The sequence below is a fragment of the Engystomops pustulosus genome, chromosome 1 (assembly GCF_040894005.1).
Source record: "Engystomops pustulosus chromosome 1, aEngPut4.maternal, whole genome shotgun sequence".
Taxonomy (NCBI): Eukaryota; Metazoa; Chordata; class Amphibia; order Anura; family Leptodactylidae; genus Engystomops; species Engystomops pustulosus.
The window spans coordinates 263,790,473-263,815,386 of NC_092411.1; positions in this window are offsets into that span (position 1 = coordinate 263,790,473).

Sequence of the window (24,914 nt, forward strand, 5' to 3'; positions counted from 1 at the left end):
CCTGCAGAACCACAACGTTATAGTATGACTTGGTGCACAAAGGGGTTAAGCATGGTGGAGGATCTATAAGGCCATGGGGTTGCTTTGCTCCATGTGGTAATGGGACCCCCGGTAATCATGAGAACAGGGGTCTGTGTCGGTGCCACGTGAATAGAGTGCTGCTGCTTATTGATCTCTTATCACCTCTATGGGACTCACAGTGATCACCATCCGGAGGTTTTTGAGTTGGATGGAGCGGTGGCCTCATGGACCTCCATTCTCGTGATCCCTGGGGGTCCCAGAGGTTGGAATAAAAGTAGTCATACACATAACTTGTGGTGCCATTGCCTACCTAGAAAAATGAACTGGATAAAAGTATGTGAAAGCGGAAAATCTGTAAAAGTACTGTAAAAGTACAAGTATCAATCAATCAATATATCTCATATATATCTATCTTTCTATATCTATCTTTCTATTTCTATCTATCAATATATCTCATATCTATCAGCACGGTGGCTCAGTGGTTAGCACTACAGCCTTGCTCCTGGGTTCAAAACTTATCCAGGTCAACATCTGCAAAGAGTTTGTATGTTATCTCCGTGTTTGCGCTGGTTTACTTCCGGGTCCTCTGGTTTCCTCTCACATACCAAAACATACTGGTAGGTTGATTAGATTGTGAGCCCCATGGGGACAGGGACTGATTTGGCAAGTTCTGGGCCAAATCTCATATCTATCTATCTATCTATCTATCTATCTATCTATCTATCTATCTATCTATCTATCTATCTCATATCTATCTATCTATCTATCTATCTATCATCTCTGATCTATGGTTATATATCTTTCATAGTATTACAATATGTTATCAGTTTCATATCAATAATTTTGTTGCTCTACACAAAACCACATAAATATTGTTGATGATCATATGACACCTCGCAGACTAATGCAATTTTCCCGATATTTGCTCATGTAGCCTCCTTATAGAAAACATTCATGTTAGATTTTTGATGAATAATAAATCCTTCCAAATAAACTACATTTATATGTAGAAAGAAATTGAATGGCACTAAAGAGGTAAAAAACGCCACTGCTTTTAATCTTGTGGAAGTAAAATGATGGGGGATGAGGAAGTAGAAAAATCAGAAGATATATTTAAAAATTCAGCTCAGGTTCTGGTGGTGTCTGCAGGAGGAATGCCTAATGGGTATATTTCCACTCGCTCAGCAGGATAACGCTTTGCATGAACCAGCTCCCAGGAGAGATTGTTGTGTGCTCACTCCATGCAACAAAGTTGAAAAAGCCGACTCACTAAAAAATACCCTGGCTGCGGAGATCTCTACAAATATAAAAATTTTTTTCTAATTTTAAAACGATTCCACACAGTAAAAAGAGGTATTAACACATATTTGTATCTATATGATATAAAATTAGATGATAGTGTTTCCATCAAATTGATCTCTTCCCTCTAAAGCTTGAATTTAATGTTAAAGCACAGAGATAATACACACAGTGATGTCACAGAACTAGGATAACACACACAGTGATGTCACAGTACAGAGATAATACACACAGTGATGTCACAGTACAGGGATAATACACACATTGATGTCACAGTACAGAGATAATACACACAGTGATGTCACAGTACAGGGATAATACACACAGTGATGGCACAGTACATGGATAATACACACAGTGATGTCACAGTACAGGGATAACACACACAGTGATGTCACAGTACAGGGATAATACACACAGTGATGTCACAGTACAGGGATAATACACACCGTGATGTCACAGTACAGGGATAACACACACAGTGATGTCACAGTACAGGGATAATACACACAGTGATGTCACAGTACAGGTATAATACACACAGTGATGTCACAGTACAGGGATAATACACACAGTGATGTCACAGTACAGGATAATACACACAGTGATGTCACAGTACAGGGATAATACACAGTGATGTCACAGAACTAGGATAACACACACAGTGATGTCACAGTACAGAGATAACACACACAGTGATGTCACAGTACAGAGATAATATACACAGTGATGTCACAGTACAGGGATAATACACACAGTGATGTCACAGTACAGAGATAATGCACTCAGTGATGTCACAGTACAGGGGTAATACACACAGTGATGTCACAGTACAGAGAAAATACACACAGTTATGTCACAGTACAGGGATAATACACATAGTGGTGTCACAGTACAGAGATAACACACACAGTGTTGTCACAGTACAGGGATAACACACACAGTGATGTCACAGTACGGGGATAATACACACAGTGATGTCACAGTACGGGGATAATACACACCGTGATGTCACAGTAAAGGGATAATACACATAGTGATGTCACAGTACAGGGATAATACGCACAGAGATATCATAGTAGTCCCAGGTGTCGGCTTAGGTTATCTTCCGCGGTGGTCCATTGGGTCCACTACCCCTGGGGCCTGACATGCAGATAAGCTATAACCTCTTACTGCTCACACAGCACAGCCTATAGTCGTCATGCACTAATGATTTCTACCACTTATTACATGTTCCCTGCTCCTCCATGTGATGGAAGCTGCCAGGCTGGTCACTATATACATCCTGTATGTGCACTGTGCAGTGTTCAATGGATTTACTTGTGGTAATCTAAATGGATTTAATGCTAAATTACTTTGAGAAAGAACACAAGACATCATGGCATGTGTGAGCAAGCTAACTGGCCTCAGCCTGAGGGCATAGACAGTCAGAAATTAGTCTTCGCCCACTTCTCCTGGTGAAAAAGATTTTTGTCAAATACTTTCATACAAATACTTTCATTACAAAAAATGCCTTAAAGGGGTATTCTCGCCTGGGCATTCACATTCAGTTTGATAAATCTGCCATACATAAACATTTCTTCAATTAGATGTTATTAAAAAAAATGTTAATGTGTGAAGATAATTTCTCATAAATGTAGTCATTTTGTCCCTTAGAAACGAGATGGCTTCCTCGGATACGGCCACGTTTGCTGGAGGGATTGCACAAAGAAACAAATTGTTTTTGTATATGAAATGTCCGGGATTTACTACATTACCCACAGCCGTCCTGTGGTAATGATCACTGAATCCAGGAGGTCAGACAGGACTCAATAGCTCATGTCTGGCCACCGCTGCCAGAGTGTGACGTGGTCGTAACCCAGGAAGCCATCTCGTTTCTAAGGGACAGAATGACTAAATTTATGAGAAATTATCTTCACACAGGAACATTTTTTTTAATAACATCCAATTGAAGAAATGTTTATAAATGGAAGATTAGTGAAACTGAATGTGAATGCCCAGGCGAGAATACCCCTTTAACTTTGGAAAGAAAAGGGCAAGCAGCAACGTTTTTCCAATCTTCTACTGTCCAATTTCGATGAGCTTGTGCAAATTGTAGCCTCAGTTTCCTGTTCTTAGCTGAAAGGAGTGGCACCCGGTGTGGTCTTCTGCTGCTGTAGCCCATCTTCCTCAAAGTTCGACATACTGTGCGTTCAGAGATGCTCTTCTTCCTACCTTGGTTGTAACGGGTGCCGATTTGAGTCACTGTTGCCTTTCTATCAGCTCGAACCAGTCTGCCCATTCTCCTCTGACCTCTGGCATCAACAAGGCATTTCCGCCCACAGAACTGCCGCTCACTGGATGTTTTTTCTTTTTCGGACCATTCTCTGTAAACCCTAGAGATGGTTGTGCGTGAAAATCCCAGTAGATCAGCAGTTTCTGAAATACTCAGACCAGCCCTTCTGGCACCAACAACCATGCCACGTTCAAAGGCCTCAAATCACCTTTCTTCCCCATACTGATGCTCGGTTTGAACTGCAGGAGATTGTCTTGACCATGTCTACATGCCTAAATGCACTGAGTTGCCACCATGTGATTGGCTTATTAGAAATTAAGTGTAAACGAGCAGTTGGACAGGTGTACCTAATAAAGTGGCTGGTGAGTGTATAAATACGGTTATTCTCGGCTGTGAACCCGCTATATGGAAAACTGCGCCCAAATGTTCAAAACCCCACTTTTAAGGCATATTACAACATATAAAAAATGTATTAAAAAGTGATCGAAAGGTCATTCAGTCCCCAAAATGGTAGCAATGGTACCAAAATAGTAGTTGGATTATTTTAAGCACAATGTTATATTCGGGCACTTACCTGTGGGCCTCCTACAATCTCCACTCTGATTCTCTCCCACACCTCAGCAGTGGCTTCTACTGGAGGGAATCCTCCGGTGCTGATCTTCTGCTGCCCCCCTGCACTGAACTGCTGCTTTTGCAAATTATTTGTAAATAGAAGCTCATAAACTGTAAACAGAGGCTGCATATAGTGTAAACACTGGCTGAGCTCTGCTGCTGTAACATACATTGCTCTGTAGAAGATCTCAGTGCTTTTTTCTCAGTCTACGCCACCTTCAGGCTGGAGTGGTTCCTGGGACCATTCCTGGGATTGCCACCTACAATTGTAGATCTTGAGTACCGTATTTTTGGGACTATAAGGAGCACTAAAAATCCTTTGATTTTCTCAGAAATCAAAGGTGCGCCTTATAGTACAGTGCGCCTTATATATGAACCGTACTTACAGACAACAGCTGCCTTGAACTGTGCACAGGTCTGCCACCTGTTGGTCATTCATCCTTATAATCAGGTGCGCCTTATATATGAACCTAGACGTTTTAGCAGGCATTTATTGATGGTGCACCTTATAATCAGGTGCACCTTATACTCCGGTGCCCCTTATATATGAACCTAGACATTTTAGCAGACATTTATTGATGGTGCGGCTTATACTCCGGTGCGCCTTATAGTCCAAAAAATACTGTATATAAGACCTGTGAAGTAAAGGTTTGCTGATGCATATTAAGTTATTGGCTTTTTCTGGGGTTTATTATCTAGAAAACCGAGACAAGTTTAAGTTGTGTCAAGTATTATAGAGGCAGATCAGTTTAATTAGAACATTTTGTAGAGGACTTAAGTCAAGAACTACTCATATTGTTAATTTATTGGAAACGTCTGTGAAATATAGAGATTACAGTGAAGTACTTGACTTGGAACAGTTTATCATGGTATAAAATGAACCTGTTACAAAACTTCTGATCTGTCCATAGAGAGACATCATTTAAAAGAGATTTTCTGGATTAAAATAAAAATATACATAAACGCAATCCTACTGATCATCCAGAAAAATTTTCCCTGAATTGCCCCGGGTTTTTGGCGCACGCGATCGGATTGTGGCGCATGCACGTCGGCATGCATGCGACGGAAATCGGGGGGGGGCGTGGCCAAACGAAACCCCGATGGATTCGGAGAAACCGCCGCATTTAAAAAAAAAAAAAAGTTTCGCTTGACACGCGCTTACCTTCACCCAGCAACGGATCATGAACTCCGGCGGACCTCGGCGGACTTCAGCGCAGCAGCGACACCTGGTGGACGTCAGAGGAACTGCCTTAGTGAATCGCCGGAAGACCCGAATCCATCGCAGAGAACGCGCCGCTGGATCGCGAATGGACCGGGTAAGTAAATCTGCCCCTCTGTCTTGACTCCCTGCCTGATTCTTGTGTTATCCATAGTGAAGGGCAGCAGCTGTAACTGCTTGTTACTATTACTTTTTGGAACACTGGGATGAATGCTCATAGATAGAAAGGAACTTCATAGTGCTCTTACTGTGACAGAACTGCAATCTATGAGTTGTCATTTCATGCAATGTATTCACCATTAGGTGTGACATCACTGTGTGTATTACTGTGACATCACCTTGTGCATTATTCCTTTACCATGATATCAACTTTTGCATTATTTCTGAACTGTGACATCACCTTGTGCATTACCCCTGTACTGTGACATCACTGTGTGTATTATCTCTGTACTGTGACATCACTGTGTGTATTATTCCTGTACTGTGACATCACTGTGTGCATTACCCCTGTACTGTGACATCACTGTGTGTATTATCTCTGTACTGTGACATCACCTTGTGCATTACCCCTGTACTGTGACATCACTGTGTGTATTATCCCTGTACTGTGACATCACCTTGTGCATTACCCCTGTACTGTGACATCACTGTGTGTATTATCCCTGTACTGTGACATCACTATGTGCATTATCTCTGTACTGTGACATCACTGTGTGTATTATCTCTGTACTGTGACATCACTGTGTGTATTATCCCTGTACTGTGACATCACTGTGTATATTATCCCTGTACTGTGACATCACTGTGTGTATTATCTCTGTACTGTGACATCACTGTGTATATTATCCCTGTACTGTGACATCACTGTGTGTATTATCTCTGTACTGTGACATCACTGTGTGTATTATCCCTGTACTGTGACATCACTGTGTGTATTATCCCTGTACTTAGACATCACTGTGTGTATTATCCCTGTACTTAGACATCACAGGGGGATTACATCAATAATGTGACTGTGTGTATTGTCTGTATTCAGTAACATTATTGTATCTAAGTTTGTGTATTTTTTTTTTTTTTGCTTCGATTTTTTTAACCACTGGCTTTTTATTGTTTTTCTCTTGCCTGTCCATTTTATCCGTTAACTGTGGCACAATTAATTATTCCTATATTCTGGCATCCATATATTTATGATATCTGAATGTGACATCACTGATTCTGCTTCCTATTGTTTCCCCATTTTTCCTGTTTCTGACACCTACACCTTACACTGACTGCTATTGATAGTAGAAAAGTTAGGTAATTTACTCAACAGATCTAATCTTAAAAAGAATCCCCCCATCCAGGAAGTCATTAAAACAAGGACAGTGCCGCCCAAATGTAATAATAATAATTATTCTTTATTTATATAGTGCACACAGATTACGCAGCGCTGCACAGAGCTTTCCAAATCAGTCCCTGTCCCCAAAGGGGCTCCGACCAGTATGCTTTGGAGTGTGGGAGGAAACCAGAGGACCCGGAGGAAACCCATGCAAAAACGGGGAGAACATACAAATTCTTTGCAAATGTTGACCCTGGGACTTGAACCCAGGACCCCAGCGCTGCAAGGCTGTAATGCTAAACACTAAGCCACCGTGCTGCTCATATATTAATAATCATAACACAGTTTCCGTTCTCAAATAAAAACATAAAATACAGTGCTTCCGAATGTATTATAGTGAATGCAGTGCTATAACCCTAATTAAGTGATTCCTTGTTAATTAAATTATGTACAGTGTCCCTAAAATTAGAATAAATTGCCTACCACAATCTATTATAATAGCATATTGCAAAATATAGCACTAGAACCAAGCATAATAGAGAAATACAGCACCAGAACCAAGCATAGTAGAGAAATACAGCACCAGAACCAAGAATAGTACAGAAATTCAGCAGCCACACAGTACATATGGACAGCTCTAGAAAAGAGTCCTATACAGAAATACATAACCAGATCCAGGGTCCATACACGCATGTATATAGTATACCAAGTGATTTTACATATTTACATAGCCCCTATAATATACTAATATATGCAGTACCCCATATAATTGACACATACTTTGCCCCCAGTAGACATATATATTCATACTGTACCCTTGTATTTATATACATCTATACTTTTCTCACTGTAGTTGTACACATCCATACCATCCAGTTATATACATTCAAATTGTGTCCCTTATAGCCAGATATCCATACTGTGCTACCTGTATGGATATAGAAAATGTGTGCCGTGTAGCCATATTTCCTTACTGTGCCCCTGTAGTCATATTTCCATACTGTGCCCCCTGTAGTCATATTTCCATAGTGTGCCCCCTATAGTAATCTTTCCATACTGTGCCCCTGTAGTCATATTTTCATACTGTGCCCCTGTAGTCATATTTCCATACTGTGCCCATTGTAGTCATATTTCCATACTGTGCCCCCTCTAGTCATAATTCCATACTGTGCCCCATCTAGTCATATTTCCATACTGTGCCCCTGTAGTCATATTTCCATACTGTGCCCCCTGTAGTCATATTTCCATACTGTGCCCCTGTAGTCATATTTCCATACTGTGCCCATTGTAGTCATATTTTCATACTGTGCCCCTGTAGTCATATTTCCATACTGTGCCCCCTGTAGTCATATTTCCATACTGTGCCCCTGTAGTCATATTTCCATACTGTGCCCATTGTAGTCATATTTTCATACTGTGCCCCCTTTAGTCATATTTTCATACTGTGCCCCCTATAGTCATATTTCCATACTGTGCCCCCTGTAGTCATATTTACATACTGTGCCCCTGTAGTCATATTACCATACGGTGCCCCCTGTAGTCATATTTACATACTGTGCCCCCTGTAGTCATATTTACATACTGTGCCCCCTATAGTCATATTTCCACACTGTGCCCCCTATAATAATCTTTCCATACTGTGCCCCCTGTAGTCATATTTTCATACTGTGCCCCTGTAGTCATATTTTCATACTGTGCCCCTGTAGTCATATTTCAATACTGTGCCCATTGTAGTCATATTTCCACACTGTGCCCCCTCTAGTCATAATTCCATACTGTGCCCCATCTAGTCATATTTCCACACTGTGCCCCCTATAGTAATCTTTCCATACTGTGCCCCTGTAGTCATATTTCCATACTGTGCCCCCTGTAGTCATATTTCCATACTGTGCCCCTGTAGTCATATTTTCATACTGGCCCCTGTAGTCATATTTCCATACTGTGCCCCCTATAGTCATATTTCCATACTGTGCCCATTGTAGTCATATTTTCATACTGTGCCCCCTTTAGTCATATTTTCATACTGTGCCCCCTATAGTCATATTTCCATACTGTGCCCCCTGTAGTCATATTTCCATACTGTGCCCCCTGTAGTCATATTTACATACTGTGCCCCCTATAGTCATATTTCCATACTGTGCCCATTGTAGTCATATTTACATACTGTGCCCCCTCTAGTCATAATTCCATACTGTGCCCCATCTAGTCATATTTCCATACTGTGCCCCTGTAGTCATATTTCCATACTGTGGCCCCTGTAGTCATATTTCCATACTGTGCCCCTGTAGTCATATTTCCATACTGTGCCCATTGTAGTCATATTTTCATACTGTGCCCCCTTTAGTCATATTTTCATACTGTGCCCCCTATAGTCATATTTCCATACTGTGCCCCCTCTAGTCATATTTCCATACTGTGCCCCCTGTAGTCATATTTCCATACTGTGCCCCCTGTAGTCATATTTACATACTGTGCCCCCTATAGTCATATTTCCACACTGTGCCCCCTATAGTAATCTTCCCATACTGTGCCCCCTGTAGTCATATTTTCATACTGTGCCCCTGTAGTCATATTTCCATACTGTGCCCATTGTAGTCATATTTTCATACTGTGCCCATTGTAGTCATATTTTCATACTGTGCCCCCTCTAGTCATATTTCCATACTGTGCCCCATCTAGTCATATTTCCATACTGTGCCCCTGTAGTCATATTTCCATACTGTGCCCCCTGTAGTCATATTTCCATACTGTGCCCCTGTAGTCATATTTCCATACTGTGCCCCTGTAGTCATATTTCCATACTGTGCCCCCTATAGTCATATTTCCATACTGTGCCCCCTATAGTCATATTTCCACACTGTTCCCCCTGTAGTCATATTTTCATACTGTGCCCTTGTAGTCATATTTTCATACTGTGCCCCTGTAGTCATATTTCCATACTGTGCCCATTGTAGTCATATTTTCATACTGTGCCCATTGTAGTCATATTTTCATACTGTGCCCCCTCTAGTCATATTTCCATACTGTGCCCCATCTAGTCATATTTCCATACTGTGCCCCTGTAGTCATATTTCCATACTGTGCCCCCTGTAGTCATATTTCCATACTGTGCCCCTGTAGTCATATTTCCATACTGTGCCCCCTATAGTCATATTTCCATACTGTGCCCCCTATAGTCATATTTCCACACTGTTCCCCCTATAGTAATCTTTCCATACTGTGCCCCCTGTAGTCATATTTTCATACTGTGCCCTTGTAGTCATATTTTCATACTGTGCCCCTGTAGTCATATTTCCATACTGTGCCCATTGTAGTCATATTTTCATACTGTGCCCATTGTAGTCATATTTTCATACTGTGCCCCCTCTAGTCATACTTCCATACTGTACCCCATCTAGTCATTATTCCATACTGTGCCCCTGTAGTCATATTTCCATACTGTGCCCCCTGTAGTCATATTTTCATACTGGCCCCTGTAGTCATACTTACATACTGTGCCCATTGTAGTCATATTTTCATACTGTGCCCCCTGTAGTCATATTTCCATACTGTGCCCCCTGTAGTCATATTTCCATACAGTGCCCCTGTAGTCATATTTACATACTGTGCCCCTGTAGTCATATTCCCATACGGTGCCCCCTGTAGTCATATTTACATACTGTGCCCCCTCTAGTCATATTTCCACACTGTGCCCCCTATAGTAATCTTTTCATACTGTGCCCCCTGTAGTCATATTTTCATACTGTGCACCTGTAGTCATATTTCCATACTGTGCCCATTGTAGTCATATTTTCATACTGTGCCCCCTGTAGTCATATTCCCATACGGTGCCCCCTTTAGTCATATTTCCATACTGTGCCCATTGTAGTCATATTTCCATACGGTGCCCCCTGTAGTCATATTTCCATACTGTGTCCCCTGTAGTTATATTTACATACTGTGCCCCCTGTAGTCATATTTACATACTGTGCCCCCTATTGTCATATTTCCACACTGTGCCCCCTATAGTAATCTTTCCATACTGTGCCCCCTGTAGTCATATTTTCATACTGTGCCCCTGTAGTCATATTTCCATACTGTGCCCATTGTAGTCATATTTTCATACTGTGCCCATTGTAGTCATATTTTCATACTGTGCCACCTGTAGTCATATTCCCATACGGTGCCCCCTATAGTCATATTTTCATACTGTGCCCATTGTAGTCATATTTCCATACTGTGCCCCCTATAGTCATATTTTCATACTGTGCCCCTTGTAGTCATATTTTCATACTGTGCCCATTGTAGTCATATTTCCATACTGTGCCCCCTGTAGTTATATTTACATACTGTGTCCCCAGTTTTGAAATAATATATCCACCTACCTTTCCAGGGCTCCCATGGTGTCCTCCTTCTCCTGCTGCCGACTACCAGCTCCTGCTGATGACTCAGGCACCATGATGATGTCATCACTGTGCTTTGTCTCAGAGAGGGCACCCTGCAGGATATATCATAGCAGCAGCCATGTGCAGGGCTCTGATTAGATTCTTGTATAACTAAGAAAAGGTAGAGGGTTTAGTTGCCCCCCACCAAATGTCCAGATCCCTGGATGGTTGCATATCCCAGCTGGTCACAAAAACGTCCCGGCATGATAGTCCCCCCACCCACTCATCCTCATCCTCCCATCATGCTCATTGTGATTTTGCCACAGACCCCCTCTGATCCTACCGAGACATCACCAGGAAATTTGCTTTGATCACCTTCTATAACCTCACTGGAGGCTTTTCTTTAGTGTTGTAACATAACTTTATCGTATACATTATATTATACATGCAGGGGTATATTGTGTAAGTTTCTAGTGCTACATTTCTCTTTTTAGAAAGGTAAAAACTTTTGACTTTTTATGTACAAAAATGAAAGCTTTCTATGTCTAGAAATTACATCAATTCACAGAAATTACAAGGCATTTGGTCTCAACATGAAAAGTAGGTGGAGTCAGGCAAATACTTCCTTATGTGTCCCTGTACACCAACTATACGTATAGAAACCCCTAGTTAATAGCTGAGATCTGGCCAGAAATGTAAATCCATGAAGGTAACTTGCTGCACATGCAGCTATGAACTTCTCACCTCTCATAAATGCAGAATGTGGCACAATAGCTTCTAAAGCCCCAGGATTACACTGAATATTTAAAGGGCAACCAGTTTGGATAAAATAAGAAATATGTATAGAAAACATGTCCCTAATGTATAGGTAAGTTACATAATTGTAAAGTTACTATACAGTGAAGATCTCAGGTATATACATATGTTTGATAGAGAATTACATAGATAACACTGATCCATCATTACATCACTACGGACAATAGATGATGTCACAGCTTATCTCCTCCCCCTCCCTGTACAATGACCTCTATATAGATAACAATGACCCATCATTACATCACTACTGACAATAGATGATGTCACAGCTTATCTCCTCCCCCTCCCTGTACAATGACCTCTATATAGATAACACTGATCCATCATTACATCACTACGGACAATAGATGATGTCACAGCTTATCTCCTCCCCCTCCCTGTACAATGACCTCTATATAGATAACAATGACCCATCATTACATCACTACTGACAATAGATGATGTCACAGCTTATCTCCTCCTCCTCCCTGTACAATGACCTCTATATAGATAACACTGACCCGTCATTACATCACGACTGACAATAGATGATGTCACAGCTTATCTCCTCCCCCTTCATGTATAATGACCTCTATATAGATAACACTGACCCATCATTACATCACTACTGACAATAGATGATGTCACAGCTTATCTCCTCCCCCTCCCTGTACAATGTCCTCTATATAGATAACACTGACCCATCAATACATCACTACTGACAATTCTCTAGATCCATTTCAGTTACAACTTCAATTGCAGCAAAAATAACAAGATAATCCAGACATTGATACAAGATTTTTGTTACAGCTTTTGCAACAATTAAAATCTGCATTATCTTTGTATCACCTGTACATATGAAAGGGAGACACCACCATGGAGACAGACAACTGATCTGCCTCCCCATTATCATGGAAATAACCAGGGAAGCTGAGCTTATGATTTGTAACAGATATAATTACTCCAAGCCGCATTTCTAGATAAAAGTGAGAAATTTGCACTAATGCAGTTTAGTAGTAAATACATATAATGATATCTCTCTAAGGGATATAAGAACAAAAACTATGCCTGACCGCATCCGCCAAATGTGACACCAGTCTTGACAGAAGCGTAAAATAAATTGTCTCATTAGAAGCAAAATGTATCATAGAAAAGATCCAAAATTGGCACAAAAACCTCCGTTAGTGATGTTATAAAATAGAAACCAGACGTAATGTGAAGGGTGCGTGTAAGTGACATGTGATTCACGTGACAGGTTGGGTGGAGGTGGGATAATATATGCAGTGTGGTGTATGGAGGGATTGGGGATCAGACGGGTGACCTTACATGATGTAGGGCACATGTGGTAGTCATTTATCCTACTTGGCATGTATTATGCTTCATGAGACGTGCAGATATGTATATTACTAATATAGAACTAGTCAGGAAGTACGGAATAAAAAAAAGACATAATCACATATATACCAACACCATTAGGGCCGTCTACATCTGCTGTAGGATCATGGTCCGACAGTCAAAACAAGATACAGGTCTTATACCAGTTTATGACTCGGCCATTTTATCCTGATTCACTTTTAGTGCAGGTATGGAGCCACATCGAAACAAGTGCAGTCTGTACTAGGTAGGTGCAGTTTGCCTGTGGAGTGCAGGATGTCTGCACCAAGTATTTTTTGGAGCACAGTCCTTGTATGAAATGTGGCTACACTTAAGGTGTAGAATTCTGTAGCGCATCGAGCTTAGTACAGCCATGACATGAAACTGTAGCAGACACTTTATAAATACATGTGCAAGCAGTTTGCACGTCCTTTTCAGTGCACAGTCAGAAAAGTGGCGCAAATCGACGAGGAGTCTGACGGGAGTACATCAGACCCCTCATTCTCCTGATCTGTTGAGGTCTTATCACTGATAAGGGGGGACAGGCAAGCAGGCTATATATTGGGGCCAGGGGCAGATGGCTATATACTAGGGCAGGGGCTGCAGGCTATATACTGTGTGGACAGGGGCTACAGGCTATATACTGTGTGGCAGGGGCTGCAGGCTATATACTGTGTGGACAGGGGAAGCAGGCTATATACTGAAAAGGGGGCAGGGGATTCTGGTTACATACTGTGTGGGCAAGGGCTGCAGGCTATATACTGTGGGGGTTGGGAAAGCCGGCTATATACTGGGGAGCAGAAGCTGATGTCTATATACTATGGGAAGAAGAAAAAGGCTATATACTGGGGGCAGGGGCTGCAGGCTATATACTGGGGGCATGGGCTGCAGGCTATATACTGGGGGGGGCTGTCTGGCTATATACTGTGGGGACAGGGAAAGTAGGCTATATACGGGGAGCAGGGGCTGCAGTCTGTATACTGAGGGGGCAGGGGAAGCAGGTAATGTACTGGGAGAGCAGGGGCTGCTAGCTATATACTGTGGCAGCAGGGGAAGCAGGCTATATACTGGGGGGGCATGGGCTGCTGGCTATATCCTGGGGGGGGGGGCATGGGCTGCTGGACATATACTGGGGGCAAGGGGCTTCTGGCTACATACTGGGGACATGAACCGGCAGGCAATATACTGGCTATATACTGACCAATGCATTTCCCACCCTCATCTTATACTCAAATCAATAGTTTTTCCCAGTTTTTTGTGTTAAAATTAGGGGCCTCGGCTTATACTCGGGTCGGCTTATACTCGAGTATATACGGTAATTATTAGTCAGAGGTTGCTTACACCCTTCTTATATACTGTAAGGGATTAAGGCAGTAGGAATAAAAAGGAGTCAGGAAGTACTAGAAAAACCTGTAACAGATTGACCTAAGCACAGACAAGATAGCGTGAGGCTATCAAGCCTATCAAGTAGCAAGCGATCACTGCACAAATGCTGAGGAAGCAAGGAGGAGGGTGAGACAGTGTATCAGCCTGTGAAGTCAGAACACTAGGGGGCTAGGGTAACAAACTGAAAGTGTAACATTGCTTTGAAAACATCAAACCAGTTTTTTTTAGTCTCAGCAGTGAAAAAAAAAAACAGATGTTTTATGAGTGTTTTGTGGACACATAAGGGTCATTTATCTTTATTTTTCTTACTGTTTTTCTTTCTTTTTTGAGATATTTTTGTCGCATTGCAATTTTTGCTCCTTTTTAGGGATATTTTCAAATTTCCGCCGGACATTTGTTTTTTTGTTTTTTTTAGGTTTTATTCCAGATGTGCTAAATGTCGCAAATGACATTCATTATTTCAAATTGTCTAAAATTTGCAATATTTTTTGGCGAAAAAAAAACCCCCCTAGAGGAAACATACTTAATTAAAACTTAGAAAATGGAAAGAAGTGACTTGAGACATTTGTTCGATATTTTTGAGACATTTGTAACAAATGTCTCAAAAAGAGATCTGAAGAAAACATTAAACACAAGGAAAAAGTGAAATTGATAAACTACTAAACAAGCAGATGGGGAAAAAAAAGACAAAACAAACAGAGATAAGATAAATGACCCCCATAGACTTCTACTGCCTTTTGTGATCCGCATCCGTGAAAAAAATAGAACTTGCTTCATTATTTTTTTCCACGGACAATGGATTAGTGAATATACAAAACACCCGTAGAAATCAATGGCTGAGTGAGGCATCCGTGGAAATCACTGAACCAGGGACGTGAAAAAAAACCGCCAATGTGAAAGAGCCCTAAGTGTCTCTGGTTTTTTTTATATACAGGCAGTCCCCTACTTAAGGACACCTGACTTACAGACAACCCATAGTTACAGACAGACCCCTCTGACCTCTGGTGAAATTCTCTGGATGTTACTATAGTCCCAGACTGTAATGATCAGCTGTAAGGTGTCTGTAATGAAGCTTTATTGATAATCCTTGGTCCCATTACAGCAAAAATTGTTTCAACTCCAATTTTTTGTCTGGATCTACAATTATAAAATATACAGTTTCGACTTACATACAAATTCAACTTAAGAACAAACCTCCGGACCCTATCTTGTACGTAACCCGGGGACTGCCTGTATTTCCTTAAAAATCTAAATTTCTTTCAATTTTTTTCCAGTTTCTGGTATCAAACATATGACACCAAAAATTAATCGTCATAACAGGAGGAAACATGTGCAATGGGACCATATCTCTAGAACATATATGCATTATTAATATTTCTCCTACTGTATTTCTCCTGCAGCTTATACTCAGTAATGTAGACATTTCTAGCTGCTGGTTTCATATGTATCCCACACTACACAAAAAAATATGAAAAAAAAAAAAAAGAAAACTCTTGATCTTGTGTTCCTTTCATTATATTTGCATACGAGTCTGCCATTAAATGGGATGCCGCAAAATCCCTGCTTAATTAGTGCGCTCCTGTTGCATGGCAATCATCTTGATTATCAGATCAGTCTGTTTAACAGGCTAGCACCAGCGTAATTATAGTACAATGCAATCCAGCAGCACTCTACGTATGCTGAATACAAACACACTGCAGGCCGGAAAAAAAAAAAAAACACCCTCCACCGGGTAACGAGGGTGTAATATGATTGAATTAATCAAAGTAAGTAATTAGAAAAATGGGATCAATGGAAAAGCTTCACCTTGGTTGACAATGGGTGGTTATTGTTGTTGTTTTTAAATTTTTATTATTAATTTTTTTTATTTAGGGTTATGGAGCCCCCAACATACACTCACTGATCACACGGCCATTACAAGGTCATCATAGATAACTTTTAAAAAAATATTTCCTGCTTTTATATCCAGTATCTATACAGGAATACTCTATACATCCTCATTCTTGCTGCTACACTGTTCTCCTTGCTGCATGTACTGTGCTTCTATCTCTATATGGCCCTTTATGAATCTTAAAGGAAATCTACCATCTGTATCCATCATGATACACCAGGGACATTACTCATAGATCCAGGCCCCTTGACTGTGATAATCTTCTTATATTTGTTATCCATGGCCTCCTTCCTTCTAAAGTCAACTTTTAGAATTATGCTAATGAGGCGGTTCCCACATCTCTCTGCTTGATGCAATCTCAATACAGCACAGGAAGTTCCTGCACACAGTGGGTGCTCCTTACACACAGTAACATCCTAAAAATATTCTGCAAAAAGTGGCTGCGGGAGCTGCCCCAGTAGCCTGAAAAGCTCATTAGCATAACTTCAAAAGTTGATTTTAGAAGAAAGGAGACCATGGATAACAAATATAAGAATATTACCACAGTCACGGTGCCTGGATCTATGAGTAAGTGTCCCTGGTTTTTCATGATGGATTGATGCTAGATTTCCTTTTACCGGTTCACGTCCGTCTGAATACACGGCGGGGACGTGTCCCGGTGCGTGGAGACTTACCATAGCCGGTAAGCTAACACTATGCATATTGCCATAGTGTTAGCCCCCATCGCGGGTGTTATTCCGGTGATAGCCATTGGCAAAGCTGCCGGCAGCTTCAAAAAGATGGTGCCACTCATTTTTTTCTTGCTTCCCAGTAAATGGCATGAAATATTCAATACTGTCACTATAAAGTGCAATTTGGTACGCAGAAAACAAGCCATAACACAGCTCTTTATGTGTAAAAATAAAAAAGTTATAGATTTTTGATGGAAATAAAAAAACAGGGAAAGGCCTGGTCCTTAACCGGTTAAAGTTTGGCTTTTTTGCTTCCGGCACATAAAGCAGCTTTTCCCACTAGAATCTGGCAGTGTCAAGGTGTCTTTTGTTGTGTGTCTTGATATCTGATTTTGTACTCGTCTGCCCTGACCCATGCCTGGAAAATTCACTTTGCAATTGTGTTGTGATTTGTGCTTTGTTACCTGTTACTGGGGATTTGTGGCCTTTGTCTGTTTTAGACTATTTTAGGATTACCTGTCTCAGTACCCGTGTCATCTTTCTTGGTTTAAACCTGTTCCTGTATTTCTGTAACCACATTTTTTCTGTTCTAAATTTGGCCACTTCTTGGACCCCTGTGACTTGTCTCATTACCTGTTTGATCTGTTTCAAATGGACCCTGTATATTACTCTGTGGGGCACATTTATCAGGGCTTGTACATGCCCTTTAGTAGGCGCAATTCTTGGGGCACGGCGGACAGGAATTGCACCTATTTTCTCCTTATGACACCACCACTCCAAGTAGGCATGGAGTGGGGTGATGGGGAATCTTTTTGGCACAACCGCCTGCTGGATTTATCAGGAGGTCGGAGCCTGGGATAAATCTGGCACTGTGGGTGAGGGGTTAGGAGGAACATCATATGGTAACAGACCTTCTCTTTTGTACCACAAAGCTATGTTCCCTGTCCCACACTGGTCATCTAACACGAAAATAGGAATTACTCCAGAGGGAGGCCACTAGGTAGTCTCCTGCTGTTAATTGTAGATCCATGGATAGGGGTAAAAGGGTAAAAACCTGGGTATTATTTAGAAATGGCCTTAGGAATAGCCCATCCTCAAAGAGATGTATAACCATGCATTGTGTCTCTTACGATGTGACTTTTGTTAGTAAAGTTGTCGCATCCATAATTACCCTGTGGTGCAAGTATGCAAGATTATGAAGAGAAAGCTGAAAGGCCCTCTTGGGGGAGGGGGGAAATATAGTATTTTTTGTTCTACAATACCTAAATAGCAAATACTATATTATGTTTTTTTTCTTTTTTTACTAAAACATCTTTTCTAAAAAAAATAAATCTGCTCTGTAGTCTTTTAGGGGTATTTGTAGCTCTTTGTCAAAAAGTAGATACGATGGGGATAATTTATCATTAGAGCGGCTTCTTATGACAGTTCTATGGGGGATATTTATCAGGATCTCTGCGCCACGTCATAATTCCAGCTTATTGCTATCACTTGCGATTATCTTCCACAATCCGCCACCTTTACGCCAGTGGGGCGTAAAGGAGGAGGGGCATGCCAGGCGAGTGGTGGGCGCAGTCGGCGTGGAGTGTTACTGTCCCCATGCCTGTGCACTTGCTGCAGCCGGAGGATTTTTTTCATTTTCACATGCGCCGGCATATGATAAATAACCGCTGTCTGTCTTTGGATTTTCGCTGCAGTCACATTCATTAGCGCGGCTATGGCCCTTGATAAATCTGCTGACAGTGTTTCTTGTTGTGTGGATTGTTTGCGACAGTTGCAAAAAAACCCAACAAAAGCCGCCACGTAGACCAGGTTGGGGAGTGGCGTTAATTTGCACCAAAACTTGCGGCTAAACAGAAATTTGCGCCAAATCACAAATTATGGATTCAAATGTATAGTGAAAACTAGTCTATGCATATAATGAATTTGGCGCAAACAGGGTCTCTGTCAAAGTGACTTTGCACTGTCCTATGTTCATTTGGCGCAGTGGAACAGCATTTGTACCACCACTTCGCCAAAACAACTCCAAACATAGACGAAAATCCCAATTCCTAGAGAGCTAATTACTAACCCTCAGTTCTACAAATCAGTACGAATACACGAATATTTTGTGTATCCACACAACACAATCCGCTGCAATGCAGTGAGAGCCGTATAAGGAAACATTCCTAAGCTCCGTGCAGCTGGAAGCGTCCAGGTATCCTTAATGTGACAGAAATTATAATTTCTAAGAACAGACGGTGATTATATAATGTAGAATGAGAATATTTTTGTTTGGTGCAGTAGAACACATTATGGTATCTTTGCTCCCAAGCCTGAGGCTACACAAAAGCTGACATCGATTTTAAGTTCCGGCTTTCATTCCAGACTGGAAAATCTAGGATTTCGCACTGAGGTAACCTGAGCCACATACAGACTAGTTGTGTTGGGAGCAGATGAATGAGCCTTTTCTGAACAGTAACCCTCTGCATTGCAGTAGAAACATGCCAGGAGTAAAGGTGACATACACTGATGAGCTTAGAGAAGACCTTCTATGTCTCGGGCATATGTGTAATAATGGAAATCTGTTGCTGGGATACTGCAAGTCCACAGGGAGTTGTAGTTCCCCAGGACCTGCGGGGATCCAAGCTGCCGGCCGGTTCACCAACTGCACTGCATTGACTTAATAATTCCACTTCTTTACTCAATAAATCTCAGTTTTTTATACAACACAGCGTCAGATATGAACTGTATGGGCATGGGAAAAGTAAACTACAGATTATTAAATAAGGTGCTAAGAATACAATTGCTGTATATTTCACTGGTTTCATAGAGAACTTACATAGTATTCAAATAATTCATATATACTATTCATAATAATTCATTCATCATACTGCTTTACATAGTCAAATAGTATCCTTATATAATACAATAGAAATTTGTTGTAGGGTGTCACATTTATCAAGGGTTGGAGATCTGTACAACAAAATGGGAGGATTTACATAGTCAAATAGTATCCTTGCACAGTACAATAGAAATCTGTTGTAGGGTGTCACATTTATCAAGGGTTATAGATCTGTACAACAAAATGGGCGATTAACATAGTCAAATAGTATCCTTAAACAATACAATAGAAATTTGTTGTAGGGTGTCACATTTATCAAGGGTTGGAGATCTGTACAACAAAATGAACCATAGGGTTAAATCGGGCTCAAGTAAACCCCACCACCTTTTCCACCTTATATAGCAGCGTCACTGACTAAATCAACTTTGCACTCTGCTGCAGGATCTGGTCTAATAATAATAATATTAATAATAATCTTTATTTATATAGCGCCATCAAATTCCATAGCACTTTACAAATAATTTTTTGTTGTCTCCTTTTCTACAAGCTGATGTTTAAAAATATGCTAATGAGCTGAACATAACAAAGGGGGCGTCACCAGAGCCCATCCAGGCTTCAGCTACACATGCAATAACATCCCCAGGTGCCCCCAAAGCACTTGTAGCTCATTAGCATATTTTAAAAACATGATTTTTAGGAAAGGAAAACTATCACAAGGTCAGATCCTGCATCAGGGTGCAAAGTGTATTCTGTCAGTGATGCTGATTTACAAGGTATTTATCAGGTGGTAGATTTCCCTTAGGACGTAATCTAATCTCCTATTAATGGCTTAGGTTATGCCAGAAAAATCTACTGTAGTTATACTTTGTCACATTTGCATAGCCATTTTTCTTCAAGAAAACACCCCTTTTATTAGGCCACACCTCTTTTGCAGGCATATGCTGTTTCATCTACACTAATGAACAGTAAAGCATATTAAATTCATAATTATATTCTAAGCAATGTGCACATCAATAATAGGCAAGTTTTGCTATTTTTCTGTAGGTTTTACATATGAACATAAATACGTTACAGTACCCTTTGCCGTACTACATTGCCTATAGGCTACAAAGGAAAGAGTCTAGTCACCAGTTATTCTCTATATGTTTCCAAATGGTCTTTTACTTACATTTAATAGACTAGTAAGCAGTAGGGGATGCAATATGTCACTGCATTAGCAGACCACCTAAGTTTGTAGTCTGTTACCATGGAGACGCAATAGTCTGCATAGGCAAAAAAATTCTACTATGTAACCAAAAAGGACTTCTGCCAAAATTGTTTCATTTTTATCTTTAAAGATTTATTAGAATATTTTTTTTTAAATTGTTGCCAAGAAAACATGACTAGTGATAAGCGGACCCATGAAAATTTGGGTTTAGCCTAACCCGAATTTTACATTTCTGTTAGGATCCGGGTTTGGGTTTTAGTAACGGAACCAGAAACACCTGAGATCAGTGCTGGCACCGATAACGTGTGATTTCTTAAAATAAATAGAGTGCTAGCTGTACGCAGCCATTTTGGGCAGAGTCCTCTCTCCTGAGCACAGGCGTTATCTTCAGTGGTGCAGGTGAGTCTAACTCCGATCCAAACTTTTACTGAAGTTTGGGGTCTGGGGGCTCGAATAGTTAAATTTCAGTATAAACTTGAACTTTGCGGTTCGCCTCCGCTCAACACTAGCCCTAACTTTTTAAAAATTTTTGTAATTTTTAATTTTTATTATATTCAAATGAAATGTAGAATAATATTATAAATATTGGGACAGATATCTAGGTCTATTGCACCTTTTTTGGTTGTATTTCAGTGATTTTTTGAGCGCAATGGGGTATTTGCAAAATTTTTTGCACCTCTTTCCAGCAGTTCGCTTGAGTTTTCCATGTAGCAGTTTTCTGGTTTGCGCCTAATTTGTTTTTGTATTTCTCCTGCTTCCGGGTGTTCCCGATGTAACATTGATTTGCGCCTATGCGGGCGCAAATAATTGTGCAATAACATGCCAGACCTGGCCTTGCTTAGGAAAGGCAATGGTATGATTTGCGCAACAAAATTGGGCTTTTTTAAAAAAAAAAAAAATTGCGCCTAATAAGGCTAAAAAAACCCTACATTTAACAAAGAGCCAAAACAAAACAAAGACAAAAAAAAGCAAGCGCAAAAAGAGCACAGAGAAGGGGTAAATAAGATAAATGACCCCCATTGTATTAACTAGTCAAAATACAAAAAAAAACTGTATGAAGCAGCTTCAAAGTAGTATGAGAAAAGAGGGTTTTTAAAAAAATAAAAATAAAGACAGAGAAGAAAAACCAGAAAGAAAGTGGAAAAAAAGTAAGAAAAAAAATGTGTTAACACTTAACAGGTAATTTTTAACTTTATTTTATTTATCAAACTTTTTCCATTTCTTATAATACTATATTATGAGCGCACTTCTATAGATCACACACAAAATCTCAGAAATAATGTTGGTAACAGCATTGCCATAAATAGTATACAAAAAAAAAAATTGTCACAAAAATCCAAAGCCTGGAAACGAAATATTTACATTTAAGTAAACTTAAGAAATAAAAAAAAAATTCAAGCTTCTGCTTCACCTCTGTCATCTCTTCCAAATACATTTCTCAAATATGTATCTTCAGTTTGACCTTCTTCAAATCATTTTCTAAGTAACAGATGATTAGAAATTGCAACATGTGTTAATTAATCGAAAAATGTTTTTCTCTTTTTTCAGTTTTTTTTTCTTTTCTTAAGCAGTTCGGTTTGTCTCTATGCCAACAATTTTTTTTTTTTTTTTTAAGAAACTGATTATGGTTTATATACATTTTCTCATGGAAGAAAGAAGCCTGAAGTCAAACTTTGCATATTAAAACTAATTTGATATATCAAAGTTGATGGCAAACACAGTATAAGAGCAGGAATTCCACGTATATGCGGTGGTTTCGCTATTTCCTGAAGGGATGGAATCGCTGCAGCAGTAAAGAATGAGAACTAGTTCTAACTTTTACAACCAAGTTTTTTCCATTATCCTTAAATGGTTTTCCCATTCCAACAGTTTTTTTTTCTTTTATGTATTTTTGAGGCTCCCCCTTTCTCGGGCCTCTTTTTCTAGTCTTGAATTCCCCTCAGTAATCATAATTATAAACATATGCCTTTAGCCCAGGCTACCATTTGACTCGCAGTCTACGCTAAACATAAGAGTTATTTTTCTTCCTATACTTTTTACCTCCTTAGTCCCTCCCAACATGAAAAAACAAGCAGTTTTTGTGGACTGAATATGAGATACATATGTCAAGATTAGAAATCTATGTAACATTTTCGATGCAACAAAATCTTGTTTGCGTAGAATACAAGAACGCAACACATAGAACACTTAGGAAGAGGCGGAGCCAATATTGGTGGTTTTGCATATGCTAGTGTGTGATGGAATAGAATATTCTTTGTTAAGTTTATCATAGCCACATCAATACACAAAAGGCAACCAAACCTTTGACAATCTACAACTCAAAAAAACAACCACTCACTGGACACTTTCACGAGATAAAGAACTTGTTTCATAATAATTTTGTCTTGAAAATCCAGAAGTCCATCTCATGACGCGCTTCTCTGGCTGTTTGCACCATTTAAAAAAAAAAATGCCTTTTGTAAGGTGACTAGTGAAGATTTTTTTGTTAGCGAAGCCACAATCTGAATCAAACAGAAATCTAACAAATAAAATTAAATAAACTTAGCATAGTTGCCTTATGTTGTGACTTTACTGCCTCGTGGGTGATCGCTGAATGTTCATCAAGTGGTTCAGCAGTCCTGCAATTTACTTTGTACTGTGTGCGGACTGTCTGTGATACTTTGTTTACAAATCTGAGCTGACTAGAAAGAGCTGTAGCAGGAGAGTTTTGATTCAACCTGCTCTCTCCCTGTGTCTGTCAGTGAGGATGGACTGTGAGTAGAGAGATAGAGAGAAACAGTGGGTGATGCCATAATGATGGAATAGAATAGTGAGAGAGAGGAAGCTGTATATATATATATATATATATATATATATATATATATATATATATATATATCAAAGGACACAGTTACATTTCAGGAGATGTGGAGCCAAGGGAAAAGTTAAAGCAACAATATTAGGTATATTAGGCGCACCGGAGTATAAGGCGCGCCATCAAGAAATACCTGCTAAAACGTCTAGGATCATATATAAGGCGCAGCGGATTATAAGGCGCACCTGATTATAAGGATGAATGACCAGCAGGTGGCAGACCTGTGCACAATTCAAGGCAGCTGTCGTCTGTAAGTATGCTTCATATATAAGACGCACTCAAGTATAAGGCACACCTTTGATTTCTGAGAAAATCAAAGGATTTTTCGTGCGCAAGATTTTGGCACATAGTGGGCAGGGAAGAGTCCAAATGGAGCAAGGAGGTGGGGGAGAAGTGCTCTGGGAGACATAATGGGGCAGATTTACTTACCCGGTCCTGTCGCGATCCAGCGGCACGTTCCCCGTCGAGGATTCGGGTCTTCCGGCGATTCACTAAGGTTGTGCGCCCAGGTGTTGCTGCTGTGAAGTCCGCCGGAGTTCACTGGAGTTCACCATCCGTTGCTGGGTGCAGGTAAGCGCGTGTCGAGATACATATTTTTTTAAAATACGGCGGTTTTTCCAAATCCGTTGGGTTTTCCGAAGGCCCACACCCCGACGGCCACACCCCCGACAGACCTTCTCCTCACACACTATTGTGCAACTTAGGATATCGCTGTAATAGTACGTGGGAGGCTGTACTGTGGGAGTCAGCAAATAACCAAACCATAGCACACGTTATAAGCCAACACCATCCCCCGTGTATTCTCCG